General features: G+C 39.6%; 1 long non-coding RNA gene across 1 annotated transcript in view; it reads right to left on the bottom strand.

The window, feature by feature from the left end:
* LOC116622815 overlaps positions 1–26,625 on the bottom strand; it is a 393,174-nt gene continuing 366,549 nt past the window's right edge. The window contains exon 4 of the long non-coding RNA XR_004297624.1: positions 1–346. This is a non-coding gene — a long non-coding RNA (uncharacterized LOC116622815). The remainder of the gene's footprint in view (positions 347–26,625) is intronic.

Raw genomic sequence — 26,625 nt, forward strand, 5'->3', positions numbered from 1 at the left:
TTGAATAAAGGCTTGAGGACCTTTCCTATATATGAAGTGATAAACTTAGTATATAAACTCAGAGCCATTTATTTGGAGTATTTGATCCTTTTCAATTGCTTTCTGATTCTTGCTTGTGCTATGGACAGTTGATACTACTAGATAAGTGACTTCTCAATATGGAGTGTTATTATAATATGTTCAAAATTCAGCATAAAGCATGCAACATAAAAAAGAATAAAAAGTACAATTCTCACCTTGTAGTCTATTGATAAACATCCTGGACAGGAGTCAGACAAACTCCCTCCTAGTACTGGGTCAGCAACTAGCTTGGACAGGTCAGTTAACTTTTCTGGGCTTCAGTTGCCTGCAAATGAGAGATTTGAGAAAGATGATGTCTAAGTTCTCCTCCAGCTCAAACATGTTATAATTATGTAAAGCTATGTTCTGAAAAGAAGGTTGTGTTTTGCATTACAGAGCATTTTCTGCCCTCGGTATTTTATTCTGACTTGGGAAAATAAACTGGATCTCTTAAAAGAAAGATCATGAATGCACGGGAGTAAGGTCCAGGTAAAGATGGTCTTAAAACAGGAGAGCAAGAGTGGAGGTGAAAAATGAGGTTTGTGACCCAGCCACTCTTTTCTACCTCTATCCTCACAGTGTCCTATTTATTTTTTAGGGCAAGAGATGAAAGTAGGTTGGACTGAGAAGGGGATGGGCAAAGGGGCATCCTGCAGCTGCAGTTTCCTTTCATGTTCCCCTTAAACCTAGTGACAGGGTGGAGGAAAAGCTAATTGAGGTGGGATAACTTCTGATGTGCCTGAGGGTCCTAAATCCTTTCATCTCCCCTTTTCCTCTGAACCTTTCAAGTATGCATAATGACAAACACCAAGACTGCAATCCTGACAGGACTGGGCTGAGCATTTTCTGTTAAAAATATGTGCTTTCTAGACTCTGGGGCCTGGGGGTGGAGGGTTTATGAGGGGAGACTGAGGACTTTGGCTGCCTCTCCCTTTTCCAGATGAAAAGGCAGCTGCCTTTGGAATTTTGTATTGGTGATTTGACGGACATGAAGATGGAAATACCTGTGATTGAGAAAGCAAATGGAGAAGTTGATTTCTCCTAAAAGAGATGGGAATTGTACACTCTGAGGAATGCAGTGTGATGTGGGAGTGTCTGAACTAGTCCTCAGAAGGTTCAAATGGGATTCTCTCCTTCAATAACTTTTTCAAGCCCTGAGGCTCTGTCTTACAAGGCTATGTTCTGCTAAGTGTGCTCCTGAGGTGGTTAACAACTAGCTCTGTTCTTAGCTCTTAGCAGGCAGGGGTTTTCAGCACTTACTGTTCAGCACTTACTTGTCCTTTAGCTTTTCTCCAGGATGTTTGGATTCTTGGTTGTGTTTTGTTTTGTTTCTGATAGTTTATATGGTGAATGAATGGGGTAGTCTTTGAAAAAGACCTCCCAAGCTTCCAGTTTCCTCATTACGTTAAGGAACTTGTCAAAAGAGGAGCCATTAGCTCTACCAAATAAGCGGCTATGGTCCTTTGTAATGGTCTTTACTGCACATAATTACCCTTGATCTCTTCATCCCAGATTGGATCAGTGCCATGTTGTTTGCAAGGTCTTTCTATTCACGCCCTCATTTCCCTACACTTGGAAATGTGGCATTTGGACAAATGCTGCAGTAAGTAGCAGGGCCAGTGGATACATTCGCACTCTCCCCAGTACCAGTTCTCTCTGTGGGGCTCCCAAGAGGGGTGGGTTATCTTCCAAATGCCTTTTACACTCACCTGGCCATTTTCCCTCTTAGTTTTACATTTTATTGATTGATTGATTGATTGATTGGATTACTAAATTTCACATGGCACAAAATGAAAAAGGTACAACAGTATTTGGTGAAAAGTCTCCCTCTTATTCTTGTCCCCCAGCCTACCTGTCCTCCCCTCCAGACCCAACCAATGTTACTAGCTTCTCTGAATCCTTCTAAAGATATTCCATACTTACACAAGCAACTATGTATACAAGCTATTTTTATTCCTTTATAAGCCCAAATGGTAGCACACTATCCACAGCTGGATCCTTGCTTGAACAAATGTGTTTCAGAGCTTTTTCTATCATCAGTCCATACACACATACCTGATTCTTTTTTTATGGCTCCACAGTATTACATGGCACGGATGTGACATAATATATTTAACCAACTATGAAGCCATTTTTAGCTTTTAGAAATATGTGTACAGAAAACAACATTGTGTACATAAACAGCATTATTGCAGTTTCCTCATGCCCTGTTAGGGTAAGTTATGTGGTATCTGTGTCTCCTCCCAGGGGCACTAAGTTTGGTGCTAAACTTCCCCCAAAATGCACAACTTCTCACCTCTCTGCCACCAAAACCCTAATACCCGGGAATCATTTTCTTTGTTCCAGTGAGAAAGCTGGGTTTCTTACCTGTCAACCTATATTATTTTATTAGCAATACTACTTTTTTATAGTTTCTATTATTATGCTCTGGGCTTGGGAAAAATTTGTTTCACCATTTCCAGGCCACTTAAGACTGCAACATGTTACTGGGATGTCATAGCAAGTAATTGCCATGTTACCCTATTCCCTAGTGTCATGTGTTATCAGGCAACTCCTCTGTACCTAGACACATATCACAGATTACAGACAAATTACTAGAGTGCCCAGGTTTGTTCTAGGAGTTAAATAATAACAGTCATTATATTTAACAGTGGTTATTAGTTCCTTTACAAAATTCAGCAATATATATGGGGCCCAGACTGAGCTGCCTAGTATAGGAATCATCTGCCTTATTCATCCCATTTCTTTCAGGGCCTACCACAGTGCCTGGCATCTAGTAAGTATTTACTATAGGCTAAAGGATTTGGGTATCTGGAAAAAATAATAGAAAAGATAAATCATGCTGAGTTTTACATAAGTCCTTGTATCTGTTGGGTTTTGATCAGAGAAGCAAAACCATAAGCAATTATGTAAAAACAAAGATTTATTATAGGAATTTGACCTTATACAATCAAAGAAGCTGATTAAATAGTTTTTGTGTGGCTGCTGCTTCTGCATCAGGCCCTGGGTCTGAAGTCAGCATGATAGGCAGTTGGGGAGAAAAGATGGATGCAAGGACAAGCTAGAACTTGTATGAATCTTTAACTGTCCCCAAGCCTCCAGTTCAGTGATGCAGTGACATGAAGGAGAACCTGGCACCCTTCATCACAAAACTGAACATGGATCTGACACAGTAGTCAGAGAAGCTGAAGACATAGTTGGAGCTCTGCACAACTGCCTGTCACCCCAGAAGCTGTATCTACTGGCATAGGAGCTGGAAAAGCTGTAGACGGTCTGGCAGTAGCTAGAGGAGCTGTGGCCCCAGCTGCTGATCCTTACCAACAGGGTGAGCTAGCAGATCAGCAAAAACATGTGGGAATTATAACACACCTGTAACCCTGCACCACCCTTCCAAGTATAAAAAAGAATATGGATGCTGCTTCACTTCCACCATTCAGATCTTACCCAAAATGTCTCCTGTGCCCCATATTAACCAAAAACTATGCAGAGAAAGTAATTCTAGGATATGTAGTTCCAGGTTAGCTAAGTTGACAGTACAAATCTACCACAGTCCCATCAGTAGTTTTTGCTATCTTCTGATATTACCACAAACCAGGTTCTCTAAAAAGAAACATTCACATACTATAAATTAGCTTCCCAATTTAATCTTCACTATCTATGGAGAGGCAATGAAGAATGCTATATCTTTGTGCTGCTCCCTAAAGATAGTATTTTTATCCTCATGGGAAACCCGTGATTATACTAGGAATATGATAAACACTTCCTCTGAAAGAATCTACTTTACAAAAGCAAAAGTATTAATCTCCAGATTATATCACAGAATGCAGTTTAGGCAGGAAAAAAGACAATCATGTTTTACCAGTAGCTGATTCTTGTTAGTTAAGTATTTTTCTTAACCCACTCAAGGTTAAAAAAAATGTTGTGTATGTGAGCCCTTTTTCTCCCCTTCTCAAATTAATTTTTATTTTATTCTTAAATTTTCTAAAAGCAGTAAAATGTCCTGATAGATTTCAGAGAATCTATTGATGCTTTAAAATGGAGATCTTTTCAGCCCATTCCAAAGTTCCTCAGTTCTGCTCAGATGCTGTGGTAGATTGCACAATTGGTCCCAATGATACTCCTTGTATCACACCCTTGTTCTGTGACTTTTCACTTCCTCTGATTACAGGGACAAGGTGTGTTTCCTCACTGCTTGACCTAAGTGACTTGTTTTGACCAAAGGCATGTTGGCCAGTTCCGTGCCTGGACCTTAAGTGACCTTGTGCCTCTTGCTTGCCCTCTTATAACTCTTCCATTCCATGAAGAGAGTTTGTCCCAGGGAGTATAATCCCTCAGACTGTTCACCCAAAATGAGTGAACATGAAGTGGAGCTGGTCTAGGAGAGCTGAGTATCTGTGAAAACAAAAGACTGTTGTTTGAAGCTCATGAAGTTTTGGGTGGTTTGTTAGAGAGCATTTTTGTGGAAATACTTGTTCTAGTTATCTTTTGCTTCATAACCCCTGCTACTACCAAATAAAACCCAAAACAAAACAAAATGAAATTTAGTGGCTTCCATCAGCAACAATCATTTATTTGCCCATAGATTAGCAATTTGGGCAGAGCTCTGCAGGGAAGGCTCATCTCTCCTCCACATGGGGCAGCTTGAATGTGGCTAGAAGACCCACTTCCAAGAGGCTCACTCATATGACTGGGAAGTTGGTACTGCCTGCCAGGTGCAGCTTACTAGGGTCTTTCCACATGTACCTTTCCTTGGGTCTGCCAGCTCCTCACACATGGTGGCTGCATTACAAGAATGAGTATCTCAAGAGACAGAAAATAAAAGCTGCCAGTTTCTTGAGGCCTAAACCCAGAAATTGGCCCAGCCTCACTTCTGCCATATTTTAGCTGTCAAGCATTCCCAGAGCCTATATTCAATGACAGGGGATATAGACTTTGCTTCTTGAGAAATGTCAAAGACCTTCAATATTAGTTGGAGCTCTCATGAATGGTATTAGTGCTCTTATAAAAACAACAACAACAACAACAACAACAACAACAAAAACCACCCCACAGAATTCCCTAGTCCCTTCCACCAGGTGAGGACATAGCAAGAAGTCAGCAGTCTGCAACCTAGAAGAGGGCCTTCATGTTCTAAAACTGCCACAATACGTAACTGATATAGATAGCTTTGGGCATAAACCCTTCTACAAGCAATGGAAAACACATCTTTGGGGGTAAGAAATAAAAAGGAAGGTAAAAAAAGAAAAAAAAGGAAGGAGTAAGGGAAATATAGAAAAGGTACATGAGAAATATCACCTATCTTAAACCTTTTTTTCTTAGAAGTTTCCCAGTTTCAAGTCTAGCAACAGAGCAAAAGAAGAGACCAATATTTAAGTGGCCCACTTGACAATTAGAGACATTAAGAGAACTTTGGACTTGAGGAGTTACAGTAGGAATTTGAGAAAACAAAATTTGGGCCCCTGTGATGTTATGGATAGAAAAAGAACTTTAATCAGGTGATCTGGCTCTGTCTTTATTCTGTACTGCTTTAGTGTGACCTCTGGAACATTACTTAACCTCTGTGGGTCTCAGGTCTTTCATCTGTAAAATGAAGTGAACAGGGTTGTATTTGAGATTTCTTCCTGTTCTAACATTCTATGAATCATTGTCATTTTCTTTATGATTCTGACATCCAGATGATGACCTGAACTTTCTATATTTAAATCCTCAGGATCTATTTTTGCTACATGCCCTCAATAATGAATGGTATTCCTTAATAAAACCAAACCTTACAAGGTCTAAGCAATAATGAGCTTCAGAATAATGATGGCTGGGCTGAGTGGGGCAGTCACACTAGGCGCTGAGCACTCACTTCTCCCTGTAACTGAAATAAAATGAAAACATCTTTTCTTCCTCTACCTCAGCATAGAAGAGGCAGACTAATAGTTTCAAAGAGAAGTTTACTAAAAAACAGGGAAACAAAATAGAAACATTTGTCTCCAAAATAAATGTAGTATAAAAATGTCCATTTCTAAATTGAGGAAAAAGAAGCAATAGTTTTCCTGAGCTGAAATCTTACACTAAATAGTAACCTCCTTTCCCTGTGGTGGTATGGATTAAACCTGATAAGACCTAGGTTCAAATCCCTGCTCTGCCATTTAAATCTTAAACCTGGGCTAAATTACCTAAGCATATTAAGCTTTAATTTCTTCATCTCTAAAAAGAGGATAATCATAACTGCAATGGACTGAATGTTTATATCCCCCTCAAATTTATATGTTGAAATCCTAACATCCAAAGTAATGGTATTTGGAGGTAGGGCCTTTGGGAGTTGTTTAGGTCATGACGGCAGAGCTCTCATGAATAGAATTAGTGCTCCTATAAAAGACACCCCACAGAGCTCCCTAGACTCTTCCATCATGTGAGGACATAGCAAGAAGTTGACAGACTGCAACCCAAAAGAGGGCCTTCACCAGAATCCGACTATGCTGGCACTTCTGGCCTCTAGAACTGTGAGAAAAAATTTCTATTGTTTATATGTCTGTGATATTTTGTTATAGCAGCTCAAACTGACTAAGCAATATCTATTGGTCACAGTTGTTAATATTAAATTAGATAACAAAGGCAAAGCAACAGGCTCATAGAAAAGCAGACCCAAATAAAAGTATTCTGGTGCACATGGTTTATTGGGGGAAATGCAGGGAATATAGCCAGGGAAGTGGGGGCATGCAGGAAGAAAAGGTGGCCAATAAAGAGCATAATTATTAACATACCTACAACATGGGTGACTAAATCTCACTGGGGAAATGCTAGGAACTGTTAAAAACACATGCTTCAGATAACCCTACACAGGAATCAAGGAGGCTAGAGTATTTATACACCCACTTCTATCAGTCAGTGGATGAGAGGAGCTCCTGGAATTGAGAATTCCCCAGCACTTATGGATTGCTGTGAAAAAGTAGAATGGTGCTCTGGAGAAAGCCCCCAGGCAGAAATAAAAATACTGGTGGGTGCAAGTTGTCCAGAGCACATTGATATGTAAGGTCCAATGAGCATGGGTAGTGCCTGGATAGCATCTGCTGCAAAAGTACTCACCATTCCTCATTTTCTCCCCAGTCCTAATTAACACTGGTGGCACCAAACTCAATTTCCTTTCCTCTAGATTCTTAATTTTATGTTCTTATCAGAGAGACATTTCTGTTTCACAACTTAAAACACAACAGTGACGAATATCAATTCATTGAAGTTGGTTATAGAAGTTGCCATCATAGATGCCTTTCCCTTCTTCCCTAATGCCCCAGTCTCAGGGCCATAAGCCAGAGACAGCTGAACTTCTATCTGAAGACTGACAGCTATAACTTCCCAAAGAGCACTGTTAAGGGATAGTCCTAAGAAATGTCATTAACTAAGCCCAAGAGTTCCACTTTCAATGCCAAGGACTATGAAGTCCACCATGCTTCTCATACTATCCATCTTATCAACCAGATGCAAATCTCTCTAGCACTTTATTCTCATTTATACTTCCTTAGCCATATTGTCCTGCTCTTCCTTTGCTGCTCCAGCTGCAACCCTTCCTTCCAAATTATTTAGCTGTATCCTTTAGAGGCACCCAGTAGCCTTTAACTTGTCACCTCCTTGCTTTACTAGAAACTTCATTCTCCTTATCTTATAATTGGGGAACACTGTCATATTTCATTTCTGAATCTCTCCCCCAAATCCTCTAAGCCTGAATTGCATCATCACTGAATTTACCATGGAACCACACAAATTAGCACCACTATAAATTCCTGGTCTTCAACATTAAAATATCAAGGGAAACAAAAGTAAAATTAAATTATTGGGACTATGACAAAATAATTTTTTAAAGATTTTATTTATTTACTTGTCAGAGAGAGAGAGAGAGAGCACAGGCAGAGGGAGCAGCAGGCAGAGGGAGAAGCAGGTTCCCCATTGAACAAGGAGCCCGATGTGGGACTCGATCCCAGGACCCTGGGATCATGACCTGAGCCGAAGGCAGACGCTTAACCGACCGAGTGACCCAGGCATCCCATGGGACTACAACAAAATGAAAAGCTTTTGCACAGTGAAGGAAACCATCAGCAAAATAAAAAGGCAACCCACCAAATGAGAGAAGATATTTGCAAATGACATATCCAATAAAGGGTTAGTATCCAATATTTATAAAGAACTTGTACAACTCAAGTCCAAAAAAACCCCAAGTAATCCAGTTTAAAAAATGGGCAGAAGACATGAACAGAATTTTCTCCAAAGAAGACATACACATGGCCAAAAGACACATGAAAAGATGCTCAGCATCATTCATCATCAGGGAAATGCAAATCAAAACTACAATGAGCTATTACTTCACATCTGTCATAATGGCTAAACTCAAAAACACAAGAAACTACTGTTGGTGAGTATGTGGAGAAAAGGGAACCCTTGTGCACTGTTGATGGGAATACAAACTGGTGTAGCCACTGTGGGAAACAGTATGGAGGCTCCTCAAAAAATTAAAAATAGAAATACCGTAGGATCTAGTAATTCCACTACTGGGTATTTACCCGATGAACATGAAAACACTAATTAAAAAAATATATGCATGCCTATGTTTCTTGCACTATTATTTACAATAGCCAAGATATGGAAACAATCCAAGTGTAAGTGTCCATTGATAGATGAATGGATAAAGATGTGGTAAATACATACAATGAAATATTACTCAGCCCTAAAAAGAATTAAATCTTGGCATTTGCAACAACGTGGATGGATCTAGAGAGTGTAATACTAAGTAAAATAAATCAGAGAAAGACAAATATCCTATCATTTCACTCATGTGGAATTTAAGAAACAAATGAACAAAGGAAAAAGAGACAAACAAAAAAATAGACTCTTGTATAGAGAACAAACTGATGGTTTCCAGAGGGGAGGTGGGTGGCAGGATAGGTAAAATAGGTGAAGGGGATTAAGAGTACACTTATCATGATGAGCACTGAGTAATGTATAGAATTGTTTCATTACTATATTGTACACCTGAAACTAATATAAGATTATGTTAATTATACTGGAAATAAATACATAAATAAGATGTCAAATAGACCCTTAGCTCAGGCTTCCCAGCTTTCTGGGTTTTCCTGGTCCACTGCAATTATTTCCAATATTGTCCATTCTGCTTATACTCTTGACTCTCTCCTGGGCCATCATTCTCAGCAAGTGCTAATTCCCTGCTGCTACCTATGCCCCCATCTGGCCCATTCCCGATAGAGTGATCTTATTCAAACACAGATCACATCATGATACTCCCTGCTCAAAGTCCATCATTGGCTTCGCATTATACTTCTAGAGTAAAACCCAAAGGCCTTATGGTGGCCTACAAAGCCCTACATTATCTGGACCTCATTACCTTTCTGCCCTCATCTACCACTTTCTTCTTCCTTTACTCCACTGCACCCACACTGGCCACTTGCTGGTTTTCTAGCTGTCTAAGCACCACCTGCCTTTAGTCCTTTCTGCTGCCTGTTTCCTCTGCCTGGAATGTTCTTTCTTCAGATACTTGTGTGGCCAACTTCCTAACTTCCTTTATGTCTGGATTAGTTCTCTATTGCTTTATAACCCATTACTCCAAAATGCCTGCTAATATCCTGTTGTCTGGACCCTTCCATTCCTACCCTTCCTTCTCAAAAATCTTGCTCTCTTAACTCTGTTCTCTATCTCCAGTCTTGAAGCTCTCCATTACCAATTAGCTTTTGAACATGCCCAAATTTAGTTAATCCAAACAAGACTAAATAAACAAAATCCTCACTCAACTTCATTGTATAGTAAACAATTTGACCTTTCCTTATGACCTTTATCCTTGGCTCCTTGGAGGTAACCTTTTAACCCTTGGAATTTCCCAAGTGATAAGAGTGTCTTTGCTATTCAAGGTGGGTCCCTAGGACCATGTGATTCAACCCAATCTCCAGGGAGGGAGGAGCTGGAGACAGAATTCAATTACAAGGAAAACCACCCAATTAATTGTATCTACATAATAGAGCCCCAGTAAAAACTCTGGACACCACAGCTTCTCAGGTGGGCAATACTATGTGCATATTTTCACACATCAATACTGGGAGGGTAATGCATCCTGAAGACAATGGAAGCTTCATATTTTGAATCCTCTCAAACTCTGCCCTATATGTCTCTTACTTTGACTGTAATTTATGTCCTTTCCCTGTAATAAACCATAACCATGATTATAATAGGTTTCAGTGAGTTCTGTGAGTCTTTCTAGTGAATTATTGACACTGAGGTTGATTTTTGGGAAACTCCCAAACTTACAGTTGGTATCAGAAGTGAGGGTAATCTTTGTAGACTCTTCCCTTTAATTTTGTAGTTAAACCCTAACTCATTGTAGTTGGGGTCAAAAGTCTTGGACAGGCTTGGCAGTCTGAAGGACTGTGTCCTCAATATTGCAGTTTACTTAACTCTGGCTATGCACATTCCTCTTCAGCTGTTATCAATGTTTCTTTTCCCTTTTATATTTAAAATTTTAAAAAGTTATCCACAAAGCCCATCTGCATCTCCTTTCCTAATCTTTCATAAACTCACTGCAATTTGTTTGTGTCCATACCATTCTAATATTACTCCCACATAGCTCACCAATGTCTACTTTGTCACTAAATACAATGGACAGTAACTTTCTTCTCTGATATGTCAGGAATATTCACCACTCTGTCCTTGAATCACTCTTATCTCTTGGCTTCTGTGATACCACATCTCCTGATTTCTTTCCTACCTCTGGCCACTACTTCTCAGCTTTCTTTTTGGTATGTTTTCTTCAACCTGCCCACAAACATACTGATATATTCTAGAGACTCCCTGGATGATTTCATGCTCTAGTGATTCCCAACCCTATATCTTAGCATTAAACTCTCTCCTTAGCTTCATTCAAATATCAACATAATCTACTTGAATTTAAGATACACTGTATTCATTACTCTATTTCCAGGATATAGCACAGGGCCTAACATGTAGTACACACTTAGTAAATATTTGTTGAGTGAATGAATAAATGAATTAGTATATTAGGTCTCATAGGCACCTCAAGCTCAATATGTCCATAATTGAACTCATCAATAGACCCCCTAAATCTACTCTTCTCCTGGAGTTCCCATTCTCAAATAAATGGTGCTACCATTCTCTCAGTTGCCTAAGGTAGAAACCTTGGAAGTTATCCTTGACTTTTCTCTTCCCCTGATCTCCACATCCCAACCATCAACTAGCTTTGTCAATTTTTACTTGCTTAAAATATTTCAAATCCAACCACTTCTCTCTACCTCTCAGGCAATACATTAGTCCAGTCACTATTATCCATCACTAGGACTACTCTAGCAACCTCCATATTGTTTTCCCTGTCTTAGGTCTTATCTCTCTTACTCATTCTTCACATTGCAGTCAGAGTGATGCTTCCAAATACAATCTTGATCATGCCATTCTCAGACATTTACAAACTTTTTTCTATCCTCTCAATAAAGCCTAAATCCATTAATGTGGCTTACAAGGGACCACCCAGCCACCATCGTGGCCTTATTTTTAACCCTTTCTTTTCCCTCCCCCTTAATTTATGTTCCAGTCCCACTAAAGTTATTCAGACCTATCACGCTCTCTCCACCTCACACTCAAGGGCTTTGCATATACTGTTCTCTCTCTGGAACATTCTGCATCCTTTAGGAAAAAACAACTTTCTTCCGGACCCTACTGACAGACTTACTTACTTCCACATCCACCTTTCCCTCTTCCCATCCAGTTTTAGGTGACGAAACTCTCTCTTTCCATGCAAAGTCAGTGTCTGCACATCTACTCTTGATTTTACTTTCTTCTATTTACTCCAATGTCTTGTTTAATGATTTATATATTTTTGGTCTTATACCTTTGATTTCTCCCTCTCTGGTGGCTCTTTCTCTCCTGCTTGTAAAGAAGCTTGTGTTCCTCCCAACTTAAAAAAGTTCTGTTGATCTTAGATTCCCTCTCTGATAACTGTATTAGTTTTCTCTGTTTCTTCTGAACCAAGCTTACTGAAAGATCACTATACACTCACTATCTACATTTCCTCACCTTCAATTCACTCCTCACCCTACTGCTTTATCACTACTCTTCTGAAATGACTTATACAAAAGCCATCAGTGACACCTGTGTTGCCAAAACCAATAGACATCCTCTATTAAGTTCCCCTGGACCTCTCTTCTACAGTTAACCTGTTGAGCACTAATTCTTGGCAACTCTAATTATCTTGTTTTCTATGCAGTTATTTTCTCCCAATTAGCTTTCAAATTCAATAAATTATCAACTCCTGCTAAACTGACATCCAGCATAATTTTGAGCCTTTCCTTCCCCCTCCATCCTTTCATACTGCCACTGCCCTGATTTAAGCTTTTACCATTTCTTAGTCAGATACTATAAGAACTTCCCAACAGATTTCCTTGCATCTAGTCTTGCCTCATTAAAAATTTATCCATTCTTCCACCACAGTCAGAAAATCTATCATAACATCTGACTGAATCACTTTTTCTCTAATACTTCAAATATTTCCCCATTTCTTACAACATTTAAGCTTCTTAGTATGGCATATAAAAACTGCCACGACTAGCCTCTGACTATTCTGCAAGCTTACACCATCTCCTACTTCACACTTTATCCTTTAATAAAACTTAATGGCTTATAGACACAAGCACACAATACATCAAATCCATGCTTTGTACTTCATACCTTTGATAATGCTGTTTCCTTTGTCTACAGTGTTTTCCCACCTTTCTTTGCTTAAGGACCACTCCTCTGAGATCCTATAATATCCTGGAAGTGTCCCAGATATTATCATTTACCATTATATTGAAATTACCTATTTTAATATTTGCCTGTCTGCTGAACTAATAGTTCTTTAAAGACAGGGGCCTTATCCTCAGCAGCTAGCATGTGACTGAAGTAAGCTGAGATCTCAAATTCTTGGGGAGTTGAATATTGGAAAGCCAGTTCTTTGACAGAAGCTCAGTTAAGTTTTAATCCATGACTCTTGTAGTTGGCAGGGACCTTATGAGTCATTCAGTCCAGTTTCCCACTCACAGGACACCCCTTTACAATAGGGGCCAAAATAATTCTGTTACATATGGCAGAGAAAAAAAGATGGTGGAGGAATAGGGGACCCTATTTCAACCGGTCCCCTGAACTGAGCTGGATATCTACCAGACCACTCTGAACACCCACGAAATCAGTCTGAGATGTAAGAAGATACAGCTGGATCTCTACAAACAGAATATCTCTGGCGGTTGGTCTCGAGGTATGAAGCGGGGAGCCATGACTCTGCGGGCAGATATCAGAAGATAAATGGAAAGGGAAGGGAGCCTCTGGGATCCTGTGCCACTGGAGCACAAAAGCGTCCCATACTGGGGACCAGGCAGAGACTCGCAGAATGGTAGTGGCAGGGAAAGGACTTTAGGGCAGTCCCCAGACTGAAACCTGGAGCTGCAGGGGTGGGCATGTGAACTGGGGGTGGCTGGAGGTATTAGAAGCACAAAGGGCAGAGACATGCCCAGACCTGGAAGCAAGGGCTGGGAGTGCTCCTGTGGGGCGCACAACCCAGGATGCTGCAGTTTTTAGCAGCACAGACAGAAAAGGAGACAGTGTGGCCTGGAGAGCTCAGTGGAGAACAGACTGCGATCTCTCTGTTATGAGGCAGAGGACTGGACACGGTCACTTCTGCTCTGACTCTCAGAAGAGACGTGGCAAGCTGCCAGGGAAAGTTGCCAGAGAACAAAAGTCCCAAAAAACCGGTTTTCACTGAGCCCATCCCCCCTACAGGGGGCAGGGCAACGCTGCCCAAACAGAGTTGCCTGACTGAGTAACAGTGTGGCAGTCCCCTCCCCGAGAAGACAGGCTGGAAGAACAAGAGGCCGAAAACCCTAAGGTCCCTATAAAACAGATGCATCTTGCTTGGGTTGTGGTCAATAATTTGGACTCTGTACATTCCCTCAACCACCCCTCCACAGAATGACTAGGAGGAGGAAACTCCAAAATAAGAAAGACTCAGAGACTGTGACTTCTGCCACATTTACAAATGGATACAGATATAACCAAGATGTCGGAAATGCAATTCAGGGTAGCAACTGTGAAGACAATAGCTAGAATGGAGAAATCGATTAATGGCAACATAGAGTCTCTAAGGGCAGAAATGAAAGCTGAACTGGCAGAATTTAAAAATGCTATCAATGAGATCCAATCTAATCTAGATAATCTAACAGGTAGGGTAAGCGAGGCAGAAGAACAAATTAGTGATCTAAAAGATCAATTGATAGAAAAGAAGGGAAAAGAGGAGGCCAGGAAAAAACTATTCAAAACCCATGAAAATAGAATCAGAGAAATAAGTGACACCATGAAACGTTCCAGTGTCAGAATTATTGGGATCCCTGAGTGGGTGGAGAGAGAGAGAGGACTAGAAGATGTATTTGAGCAAATTGTAGCTGAGAACTTCCCTAATCTGGGGAATGAAACAAACATTCGTGTCCTAGAGGCAGAGAGGACCCCTCCCAAGATCAAGGAGAACAGACAAATGCCCCAGCATGTAATAGTAAAACTCGCAAATCTCAGAACCAAGGAATCATCTTAAGGGCAGTTAGGGGGAAGAGATTCCTTACATACAGAGGGAAGAACATCAGAATAACATCAGACCTGTCCACAGAGACCTGGCAAGCCAGAAAGGCCTGGCAAGACATATTCAGGGTACTAAACGAGAAGAACATGAAGCCAAGAATACTTTATCCGGCAAGGCTTTCATTTAGAATGGATGGAGAGATGCAGAGCTTCCACGACTGGCAGAAACTGAAAGAATATGTGACCACTAAGCCGGGCCTGCAAGAAATATTAAAGGGGGTTCTATAAAAGGAGAAAGACCCCAGGAGTGATATACAACATAAATTTACAGGGACAATCTATAAAAACAACGTCTTCACAGGCAACATGATGACAATTAATTCATATCTTTCAATAATCACTCTCAATGTGAATGGCCTAAATGCTCCCATAAAATGGCACAGGGTTGCAGATTGGATAAAAAGACATGACCCATCCATATGCTGTCTACAAGAGACTCATTTTGAACCTAAAGATACATCTGATTGAAAGTGAAGGGATGTAGAACCATCTTTCGTGCTAAAAGACCCCAATAGAAAGCTGGGGTAGCAATTCTCATATCAGACAAATTGGATTTTAAGCTAAAGACTGTAGTTAAAGATACAGAAGGACACTATATCATTCTTAAAGGGTCTATCCAACAAGAAGATCTAAGAATTGTAAATATCTATGCCCCCAACATGGGAGCATCCAACTACATAAGCCAACTGTTACCAAAATAAAGAGACATATTGATAATAATGTGTTAATAGTAGGAGACCTCAACACTCCACTCTCGGCAATAGACAGATCATCCAAGCAGAAGATCAACAAAGAAACAAGAGCTTTGAATGACACACTGGACCAGATGGACCTATATATATGTATAGATAGATAGATAGATAGATAGATAGAGAATATTCCACCCTGAAACAACAGAATACTCATTCTTCTTGAGCACACATGGAACTTTCTCTAGAATAGATCACATACTGGGTCACAAATCAGGTCTCAGCTGATACCAAAAGATTGAGATTATTCCCTGCATATTCTCAGACCACAATGCTTTGAAACTGAAACTGAATCACAAGAAAAAGTTTGGAAGAAATTCAAACACTTGGAAGCAAAAGACCATCCTGCTCAAGAATGTTTGGGTCAACCAGGAAATCAAAGAAGAACTTAAACAATTCATGGAAACCAATGAGAACAAAAAAACATTGGTCCAAATCCTATGGGATATGGCAAAGGTGGTCCTAAGGGGGGAATACATAGGCATCCAAGCTTCACTCAAAAAAATAGAAAAATCCCAAATACACAAACTATCTTTACACCTTAAGGAACTGGAGAATCAACAACAAATTAAACCTAACCCACACACAAGAAGGGAAATAATAAAGATTAGAGCAGAGATCAATGAATTAGAAACCAGAAATACAGTAGAACACATCAACAAAACTAGAAATTGGTTCTTTGAAAGAATTAATAAGATCGATAAACCACTGGCCAGACTTATCCAAAAGAAAAGAGAAAGGACCCAAATTAATAAAATTATGAATGAAAGGGGAGAGTTCACTACTAACACCAAAGAAATAGAAGCAATTCTCAGAAATTATTATCAACAACTATATGCTAATAAATTAAGCAACCTGGAAGAAATGGATACATTTCTGGAAACCTGTAAACTACCATGACTGAAACAGGAAGAAACTGATAACCTGAATAGACCAATTACCGGTAACGATATTGAAGCAGTGATCAAAAACCTCCCGAAAAACAAGAGTCCAGGACCTGATGGATTCCCTGGGGAATTCTACCAAACATTCAAAGAAGAAATAATACCTATTCTCCTGATGCTGTTTCAGAATATAGAAACAGAAGGAAAGCTAGACTCATTCTATGAGGCCAGCACTACCTTGATCCCCAAACCAGGCAAAGACCCCATCAAAAAGGAGAATTTCAAACCAATATCCCTGATGAATATGGATCCCCAAATTCTCAACAAGATCCTAGCTAATAGGCTCCAACAGTACATTAAAAGGATCATCCACCATGACCAAGTGGGACTTATCTCCGGGATGCAAGGGTGGTTCAACATTTGCAAATCAATGTGATAGAACTCATTAATAAGAGGAGAGAAAAGAACCATATAGTCCTCTCAATTGATGCAGAAAAAGCATTTGACACAATACAGCATCCTTTCCTCATTAAAACTCTTCAGAGTATAGGGATAGAGGGAACATTCCTCAATTTCATAAAATCCATCTATGAAAAGCTCACAGTGAATATCATTCTCAATGGGGAAAATCTGAGAGCCTTTCCCTTAAGATCAGGAACACAACAAGGATGCCCACTCTCGCCACTATTGTGTAACATAGTACTGGAAGTCCTAGCAACAGCAATCAGACAACAAAAAGAAATAAAAGGTATTCAAATTGGCAAAGAAGAAGTCAAACTCTCTCTCTTTGCAGATGACATGATACTTTATGTGGAAAACCCAAAAGACTCCACCCCCAAATTACTAGAACTCATACAACAATTCAGTAATGTGGTAGGATACAAAATCAATGCACAGAAATCAGTTGCTTTCTTATACACTAACAATGTAACTGTGGAAAGAGAAATTAGGGAATTGATTCCATTTACAATAGCACCAAAACCCATCAGATACCTTGGAATAAACCTAGCCAATGAGGTAAAGGATCTATACTAGGAACTACAGAACACTCATGAAAGAAATTGAAGACACAAAAAGATGGAAAAACATTCCACGCTCATGGATCGGAAGAATAAACATTGTTAAAATGTCTATGATGCCCAGAACTATCTATACTTTCAACGCCATCCCGATCAAAATACCAATGGCATTTTTCAAAGTGCTAGAACAAAGTGCTAAAATTTGTATAGAACCAGAAAAGACCCTGAATCCCCAGGGAAATGTTGAAAAAGAAAAACAAAGCTGGGGGCATCATGTTGCCTGATTTCAAGCTATATTACAAAGCTGTCATCACCAAGACAACATGGTACTGGCGCAAAAATAGACACATAGACCAGTGGCACAGAATGGAGACTCCAGAAATGGACCCTCAACTCTATGGTCAACTAATCATCGAGAAAGCAGGAAAGAACGGCCAATGTAAAAAAGACAGTCTCTTCAATAAATGGTGCTGGGAGAATTGGACAGCCATATACAGAAGAATGAAACTTGACCATTCTCTTACACCATACACAAACATAAACTCAAGATGGATGAAAGACCTCAATGTGAGACAGGAATTCATCAAAATCCTAGAGGAGAACATAGGCAGTAACCTCTTTGACATTGGCCACAGCAACTTCTTTCAAGACACGTCTCCAAAGGCAAGGGAAACAAAAGCGAAAATGAACTTTTGGGACTTCATCAAGATAAAAAGCTTCTGCACAGCAAAGGAAACAGTCAACAAAACAAAGAAGCAACCCACGGAATGGGAGAAGATATTTGCAATTGACACTACAGACAAAGGGCTGATATCCAAGATCTAGAAAGAACATCTCAAACTCAACACCCAACAAACAAATAACCAAGTCAAAAAATGGGCAGGAGACATGAACGGACACTTCTCCAAAGAAGACATACAAATGGCTGACAGGCACATGAAAAAAGGTTCATCATCATTAGCCATCAGGGAAATTCAAATCAAAACCACATTGAGATACCACCTTATCCCAGTTAGAATGGCAAAAATTGACAAGGCAGGAAACAACAAAGTTGGAGAGGTTGTGGAGAAAGGGGAACCCTCTTACACTATTGGTGGGAATGCAAGTTGGTACAGCCACTTTGGAAAACAGTGTGGAGGTTCCTCAAAGAATTAAAAATAGAACTACCCTATGACCCAGCAATTGCACTACCTGGCATTTACCCTAAAGATATAAATGTAGTGAAAAAAGGGCACATGCACCCCAATATTCATAGCAGCAATGTCCACAATAGCCAAACTGGAAAGAGCTGAGGTGCCCTTCAACAGATGAATGGATAAAGAAGATGTGGTCCATATGTACAATGGAATATTGCTCAGCTATCAGAAAGGATGAATACCCAACTTTTGCATCAACATGGATGGGACTGGAGGAGATTATGCTAAGTGAAATAAGTCAAGCAGAGAAAGTCAATTATCATATGGTTTCACTCATTTGTTGAACATAAGGGATAGCATGGAGGACATTAGGAGAAGGAAGGAAAAATGAAGGCGGGGAAATCGGAGGGGTAGACAAACCCTCAGAGACTATGGACTCTGAGAAACAAACTGAGGGTGTTAGAGGGGAGGGGTGTGGGGGGATGGGTTAGCCTGGTGATGGGTATTAAGGAGGGCATGTAGTGTATGGAGCACTGGGTGTTATACGCAAACAATGAATCATGGAACACTACATCAAAAACTAATGATGTACTGTATGGTGACTAACATAACATAATAAAAAAAAGATAAAAAAAATTCAGTTACACATGATAGAGCATTCCACCTTGGATGGCCCTTATTTCCATATAAATGGTCCCTTTGGTGAGAGTGCTAATTGATACCACTTTTTTAAAGATTTTTATTTATTTTTTTGACAGAGAGAGACACAGTCAGAGAGGGAACACAAGCAGGGGGAGTGGGAGAGGGAGAAGCAGGCTTCCTGCGGAGCAAGGAGCCCGATGCGGGACTCGATCCCAGGACCCCGGGATCATGACCTGAGCTGAAGGCAGACGCTTAACCGACTGAGCCACTTAGGTGCCCCTGATACCACTTTTTTAGGAAGCAACTTAGTAATATATATGAATGTCTATATGTTTATATTTTTATATATTTGTTTATATTTTTATTACTTAAATATTTATATCTTTTTTCCTAGCCATGCCTCTTTCAGAAATCCCTTTGCAGAAAATTATCCAAAAATATGGGGAAAATTAGAATAATGTTCATGATGGAAGTATAATACATATAAATTATAGATACGCAAAAGTAAGGGAATCATTAGGTAAATTATGCATTCGTGAAATAGAATTTATTTTATGTTTTTTATTAAAAATTCAAGATATAAAATATCCTCTTAACTACAGAAATTATTCACCCCATTTTATTTTCCAAATTTTCTATAGTACGCATGGATTATTTTTATAATAAGAAAAAATGCAGGTTTTGTTTTGATCTGTTTTTGTTTTGGGTTTTGCTGTTACTGTGTTTTAAGGAACTATTACTCTTCTAAGAAACAAGTCTCTGATCTCTGAATTCTGACTTCTGCTTCCCTCTTGAAACTTTGTTTCCACAATTTATCTCATACCCGAACACACCCAATACAGTTCCTCTCAAGCCCAATGCAGTATCTATGTGTGTTCCTTTCCTTATCCTTGTTTTGCTCATGCCTTTGTTACTCTTGCCTCCCAGCAATTGAGAGTGTACCAGCCCCATCCCTCCTTCCACAAACATGCCTATGGTTTTATGCTGCTCCTCCATCTCCCCAGCAGAGTTGACTAAGTTATAGTTTCTGACTTGAAGGTTCTCATATCCCTGGTAAGAGAGTTAGTTAGTTATGCATGATAAATAAAGCAATACAGGTATACCTAAGATGGGAGAAAGAAAGAGATTGATGCTCTCTGAAGGTATCAGAAAGGCTTCTCTGGATCTAGGATGCCTCTAGGACAAGATTTTCTCCCTTAGAATCACAGATTTACAGTTAATACAGAGCTATTGAGAATTTAAGAGAACACTCTCCAGGCCAACATTTTATTTTACAGATGAGAACACTGATGTACTCTGAATTAAAGTGATATTGGTCAAGGTTTCATAATGAATTAGTAACAGATCCTCCACTAAAACTCAGGCCTTATGGCTACCATGACCACACTTCCCAGTGTTCTGCAATTCATTCTGCTAAAGACAGGATGGCTGCTTTCCTAAGCTTTTCACAATAAGAGCCCTTAACCCAAAGGAAAACAACAAAACAAAACAAACAGCAACAAAAACAGAGTAGGATCTGCAGGAATGAAAATAAAAATACACTAGTATCTGTCTGGGGGAAATATTTAGGGATTCTGAGAACTATTTTGACCCTGAGGTTATTCCCAGACAGCATATAAGAAAACCAAACAAGAGTCAATTACTATTTGACTCCAGTTATCTGGGGAAAAAATTTGAAACCATTGCCTCCTTTCATCTCTTAAATGCCACTGACTAAAGGAGTTGCTGATTAGAGCTGTTACTTGGGAATGCTGAGTGGCTCTGGGCAAGGGCCCTGCATTCCAGGCTGACCCTGCTCCACCAGGAACAACAGGGTGAAAAGAGGTACTGAGCACACATTCCCAACTCTTTGCTACCCCCTGGCAAACAGTGTGTTTACTAAGATTACTATAAAAGGTATTTATCTAATTAGAGAGCATTTCCTCCCTTTTATTAGTAAGCAATTAGACCACACTTTAGTACATTAAGGAGGTTTTGTAAATCCAACTGCAAGCATATAAATTCTGTAATTGTATAATTGTACATTGGGCACAAAACCACAGATTTTCTTCTATTTTGGCTTGACCATTTTTTTAAAGCAATTTAGGGTTTTCTAAGCTAATGCTTATGTGGTGAGTGTTTTTTAAAGACTGGGCTAAATACATATAATTTAGCCATTCTTTGGTCTTAAACCCAAACCAGAAAATGACACAAAATCTACACAAACATATATCAACTATTTGTCTGTTCTTCTTCATCTTAAAGCCTGGGAATAATGCTTTTATTTCACAATGTTTTTTTTTTTTTTTTTTTTTAATTTTTTTTATTGTTATGTTAATCCCCATACATTACATCATTAGTTTTAGATATAGTGTTCCATGATTCATTGTTTGTGCATAACACCCAGTGCTCCATGCAGAACGTGCCCTCCTCAATACCCATCACCAGGCTAACCCATCCTCCCAACCCCCTCCCCTCTAGAACCCCCAGTTTGTTTTTCAGAGTCCATCGTCTCTCATGGTTCTTCTCCCCCTCCGATTTCCCCCCCTTCATTCTTCCCCTCCTGCTACATTCTTCTTCTTCTTTTTTTCTTTCTTAACATATATTGCATTATTTGTTTCAGAGGTACAGATCTGAGATTCAACAGTCTTGCACAATTCACAGCGCTTACCAGAACACATACCCTCCCCAGTGTCCATCACCCAGTCACCCCATCCCTCCCACCCCACCCCCCACTCCAGCAACCCTCAGTTTGTTTCCTGAGATTAAGAATTCCTCATATCAGTGAGGTCATATGATACATGTCTTTCTCTGTTTGACTTATTTCGCTCAGCATAATACCCTCCAGTTCCATCCACGTCGTTGCAAATGGCAAGATCTTATTCCTCTTGATGGCTGCATAATATTCCATTGTATATATATACCACATCTTCTTTATCCATTCATCTGTTGATGGACATCTTGGCTCTTTCCACAGTTTGGCTATTGTGGACATTGCTGCTATAAACATCGGGGTGCACGTAGCCTTTCGGGTCCCTACTTTTGTATCTTTGGGGTAAATACCCAGTAGTGCAATTGCTGGATCATATGGTAGCTCTATTTTCAACTTTTTGAGGAACCTCCATACTGTTTTCCAGAGTGGCTGCACCAGCTTGCATTCCCACCAACAGTGTAGGAGGGTTCCCCTTTCTCCGCATCCCCGCCAACATCTGTCATTTCCTGACTTGTTAATTTTAGCCATTCTGACTGGTGTGAGGTGGTATCTCATTGAGGTTTTGATTTGGATTTCCCTGATGCCGAGCGATATTGAACACTTTTTCATGTGTCTGTTGGCCATTTGGATGTCTTCTTTGGAGAAATGTCTGTTCATGTCTTCTGCCCATTTCTTGATTGGATTCTTTGTTCTTTTGGTGTTGAGTTTGATGAGTTCTTTATAGATTTTGGATACTAGCCCTTTATCTGATATGTCATTTGCAAATATCTTCTCCCATTCTGTCAGTTGTCTTTTGGTTTTGTTGACTGTTTCCTTTGCTTTGCAAAAGCTTTTTATCTTGATGAAGTCCCAATAGTTCATTTTTGCCCTTGCTTCCCTTGCCTTTGGCGATGTTTCTAGGAAGAAGTTGCTGCGGCTGAGGTCGAAGAGGTTGCTGCCTGTGTTCTCCTTTAGGATTTTGATGGACTCCTGTCTCACATTGAGGTCTTTCAACCATTTGGAGTCTATTTTTGTGTGTGGTGTAAGGAAATGGTCCAGTTTCATTCTTCTGCATGTGGCTGTCCAATTTTCCCAACACCATTTGTTGAAGAGACTGTCTTTTTTCCATTGGACATTCTTTCCTGCTTTGTCGAAGATTAGTTGACCATAGAGTTGAGGGTCCATTTCTGGGCTCTCTATTCTGTTCCATTGATCTATGTGCCTGTTTTTGTGCCAGTACCATACTGTCTTGATGATGACAGCTTTGTAGTAGAGCTGGAAGTCTGGAATTGTGATGCCGCCAGCTTTGCTTTTCTTTTTCAACATTCCTCTGGCTATGCGGGGTCTTTTCTGGTTCCATACAAATTTTAGGATTATTTGTTCCATTTCTTTGAAGAAAGTGGATGGTATTTTGATGGGGATTGCATTGAATGTGTAGATTGCTCTAGGTAGGATTGACATCTTAACAATATTTGTTCTTCCAATCCATGAGCATGGAACGTTTTTCCATTTCTTTGTGTCTTCCTCAATTTCTTTCATGAGTATTCTATAGTTTTCTGAGTACAGATCCTTTGCCTCTTTGGTTAGATTTATTCCTAGGTATCTTATGGTTTTGGGTGCAATATTTCACAATGTTTTAAAGTACAATGGTAGCACAGTATCATTCTTTAGCATAGAAACCATAAAATTCTTGTAGCCAAATAATTCCAGAAATTCTCATTTAAACATCTGTAGCTCATATGTATGTGATTAAATTTATCTTAATTAAGTTACGTTTGCAAGACAGGAGCAGGAAAGAAAAGATTATATTAATTTGAATTTTTGCTTAGGTTAAATATGGTATTAGTGGAACTATATTAACATTGCCAACATTTGACCATTTTTTCTTCATGAAAATAGTAATTTTCTATTGTTCACCTTCTATTATGTATGTTGTCCCCATTTTTCACAAGGACATAGTAAATACCAAAAATGGAAACTATCATTGATTCACAAACTTAACAAACAATTCATCCACTTATAAAAGGTGTCAAAAGAGTTTATAAGATACATATATTCAGATAACATATATTACTACCAGTTTTATTACTAGATGCCTGTGGGACCTTGGGCAAAACACTAGGTTTTTGGGACCCTCTGTTTCCTTCTCTGGCAAATGAGTGTATTATATTAGAACTAGAAAAAAAATTTACAGTTCCATAAAATGTATATCACTAATCAAAGTTAGTATTATAAATAACTGTTAATAACAAGGCTATTATGTTAAGCAAGTTAAGATCTATGCCATTATGGAAACATAACATAGTATTATATTTTTATATGCTGTAAGAAATCTTTCAGTGCACTGAATTAGATAATAAAGAACTGATTCACCTATTTATTGAATGAAAATAATTAACGATACTAATGAGAATAACTACCATTTACTGAGTACATATTATTAGCCACACACTTAAGCAGTTTACATATTATTTCATATTAATTCTTACATCACATACATGAGCAGTGATGTGCAGATAAATGCTTAACAACTATCCCAAAAGCCCTGATTTGTACTGTTTGCTGATTTCCACAATCTAATACTTCAACCTCGGTTGATTTCCAGCTATCAGCCTGACTTCACTGAACTTGGCAGGGGTGGGGGGGTGGTAAGGGGGCCCTAGAAGAGATGTGCAGTAGCAAACTATTATATAGTATTTCCACCATGCTGATACAGTAGACAAAAATAATCTCAAGAACACAGACAATAATGAAATGTAACAAGATATTTAGGAACTGATGAGTTTGGGGCATTTATTATTTTTGTTTTAATATAAGTTTACATAATTTAATTTTTAATAATGGCTGTGTTTGATAATCATCTCACAGGATTCCTGAATATTTAGCAGTTTTTGTGAACTTAGGGCACCATTGTATGTGAGGCTGATTTTACTACCCACTTTCACTGAAAATAAAGAATAGTAATATAAAAAGGATTAAATAATTTGTCAAGGTTATCCATTAGTAAATTCAAATCCCAATTTGCCAGATAGTAGGCCTTAATTTCTTAATTCTTTTTTTTAATTTTTATTTTTAAGAGAGCACAAACAGGTGGAGTGGCAGGCAGAGGGAGAAGCCGGCTCCCTGCCGAGCAGGGAGCCTGATGCAGGGCTTGAACCCAGGACCCCGGGATCATGACCTGAGCAGAAGGCAGACGCTTAACCGACTGAGCCACCCAGGTGCCCCTAATTTCTTAATTCTGAGGAAGCTTATACAATGGATTTTACAACATAACTTTTATATAATCCAAGAAATGTGTTTTTGATTATAGATAAAGAGGCACTAAGCAAGGCAAAAGTGAAAGGAGAAAGCAAGATGAGAATTTAAAGAAATGTCTTCTAGAAGAAGGCCTGTTGAGAGAGAAGATGCAGGTCATTGGTGACAGGTTTTTGTTTTGTGACATTCTTTAAGGTTAGTCAGAAAGAACAAGTAATTGAAAAAAGAGAAGTCAGAACAGTGAGCAAGTCAATCTATTCTAAGATATAATGAAGGGGTACTGAGGTGTGAAATTCCTATGGGAGGGGCTCACCAGTCTGAAACGCTTCAAGGAATGCTCTTACTTGCCTGCACTGGGGTCCCTATAGACAATGACAGACACCATCATACTTTCCCCCAATTATTTAAGCCTATTTTCTCCAGATAAGAGAAGGAAAACTCAACATTCATGTTGATAGCTTTTTGATCCCCAGGTGATTTCCACTATAGTTTATAAAATAATTTAAACAAATTTTGTTGCTATAACATTCCATCTATTCGGAAGTTTTAAGTATTTTGATTAGGCAGTTCACTGGTACTGTTGGCTAAGTACTCAGTGCTGAGTATGAATGGGCCAAACTTTCATGCCTTTCATGAAGACTCAGGCTTACTCCAACACTCACCAAACACTAAGATCAGTGTCTGGTCATAGTGTTACAGGGTTTCCTCTCCTTCGGTACCCACTGTTCTTGGTCACGCCGCTTCAAAGAATGAAGAAGTAGACCAGGTGGAAGAGAGGTGGGCAGCAAAGTTTATTGAGCAAGACAGCAAAGTGATAGTACAAAGCTCTCAAACAGGGAGGGGACCCAAGGGGACTGCCACTGGAGTTTCTAAGTCTAGAGGTTTTTATGGGCTTGTTGGTGGGTTGTTTTAATCTGATTAACCCTGGGATGCCTGGGCAGCTCAGTTAGTTAAGCATCTGCCTTTGGCTCAGGTCATGATCCCAGAGGGTCCTAGGATCAAGCCCCATGTTGGCAGCGGGCTCTCTGCTCAGCAGGGAGCCTGCTTCTCCCTACCCCTCTCCCTGCCGCTCCCCCTGCTTGCGCTCTCTCTCTTTCTCTGTCAAATAAATAAATAAGATCTTTAAAAAAATTCTGATTAACCCTCCCTGTGCCTGTTGACCCAATCAGGTTTTTGTCATCTATCATGTGGGAAAGGGTGGAGGGGCTCCTTCCAGGGTAGTGTAAAATCCTTGTAAGGATGGTTTCCTCTTAGGGCGGTGGGTCGGGGGGGAGGCTGCTTGTCCCTGCCTGCCATTCTTGTAACTATCTTTTATCAATAGTAAGTGCTATATAATCATTAATTGTTATCATATTATTATTATTATTACTTAGAACTGCTGGATTTCTGGTGAATTCCAGGTTCAGGTTGTGGGCAGGATTTTCTCAGAATGCTTCCACCCAGATTGGAGGATTCTCTTCATAAGCAATATATTAACCACAGGTTGCTAGAATTTGTTCTTTCCTAGGGCTGGTGGGGCCAATGTTTGCAGTTGGTCTTTGGTGCACCTGAATT

Source organism: Phoca vitulina, unplaced genomic scaffold (genome assembly GCF_004348235.1).
Source record: "Phoca vitulina isolate PV1807 unplaced genomic scaffold, GSC_HSeal_1.0 scaffold55, whole genome shotgun sequence".
Classification (NCBI taxonomy): Eukaryota; Metazoa; Chordata; class Mammalia; order Carnivora; family Phocidae; genus Phoca; species Phoca vitulina.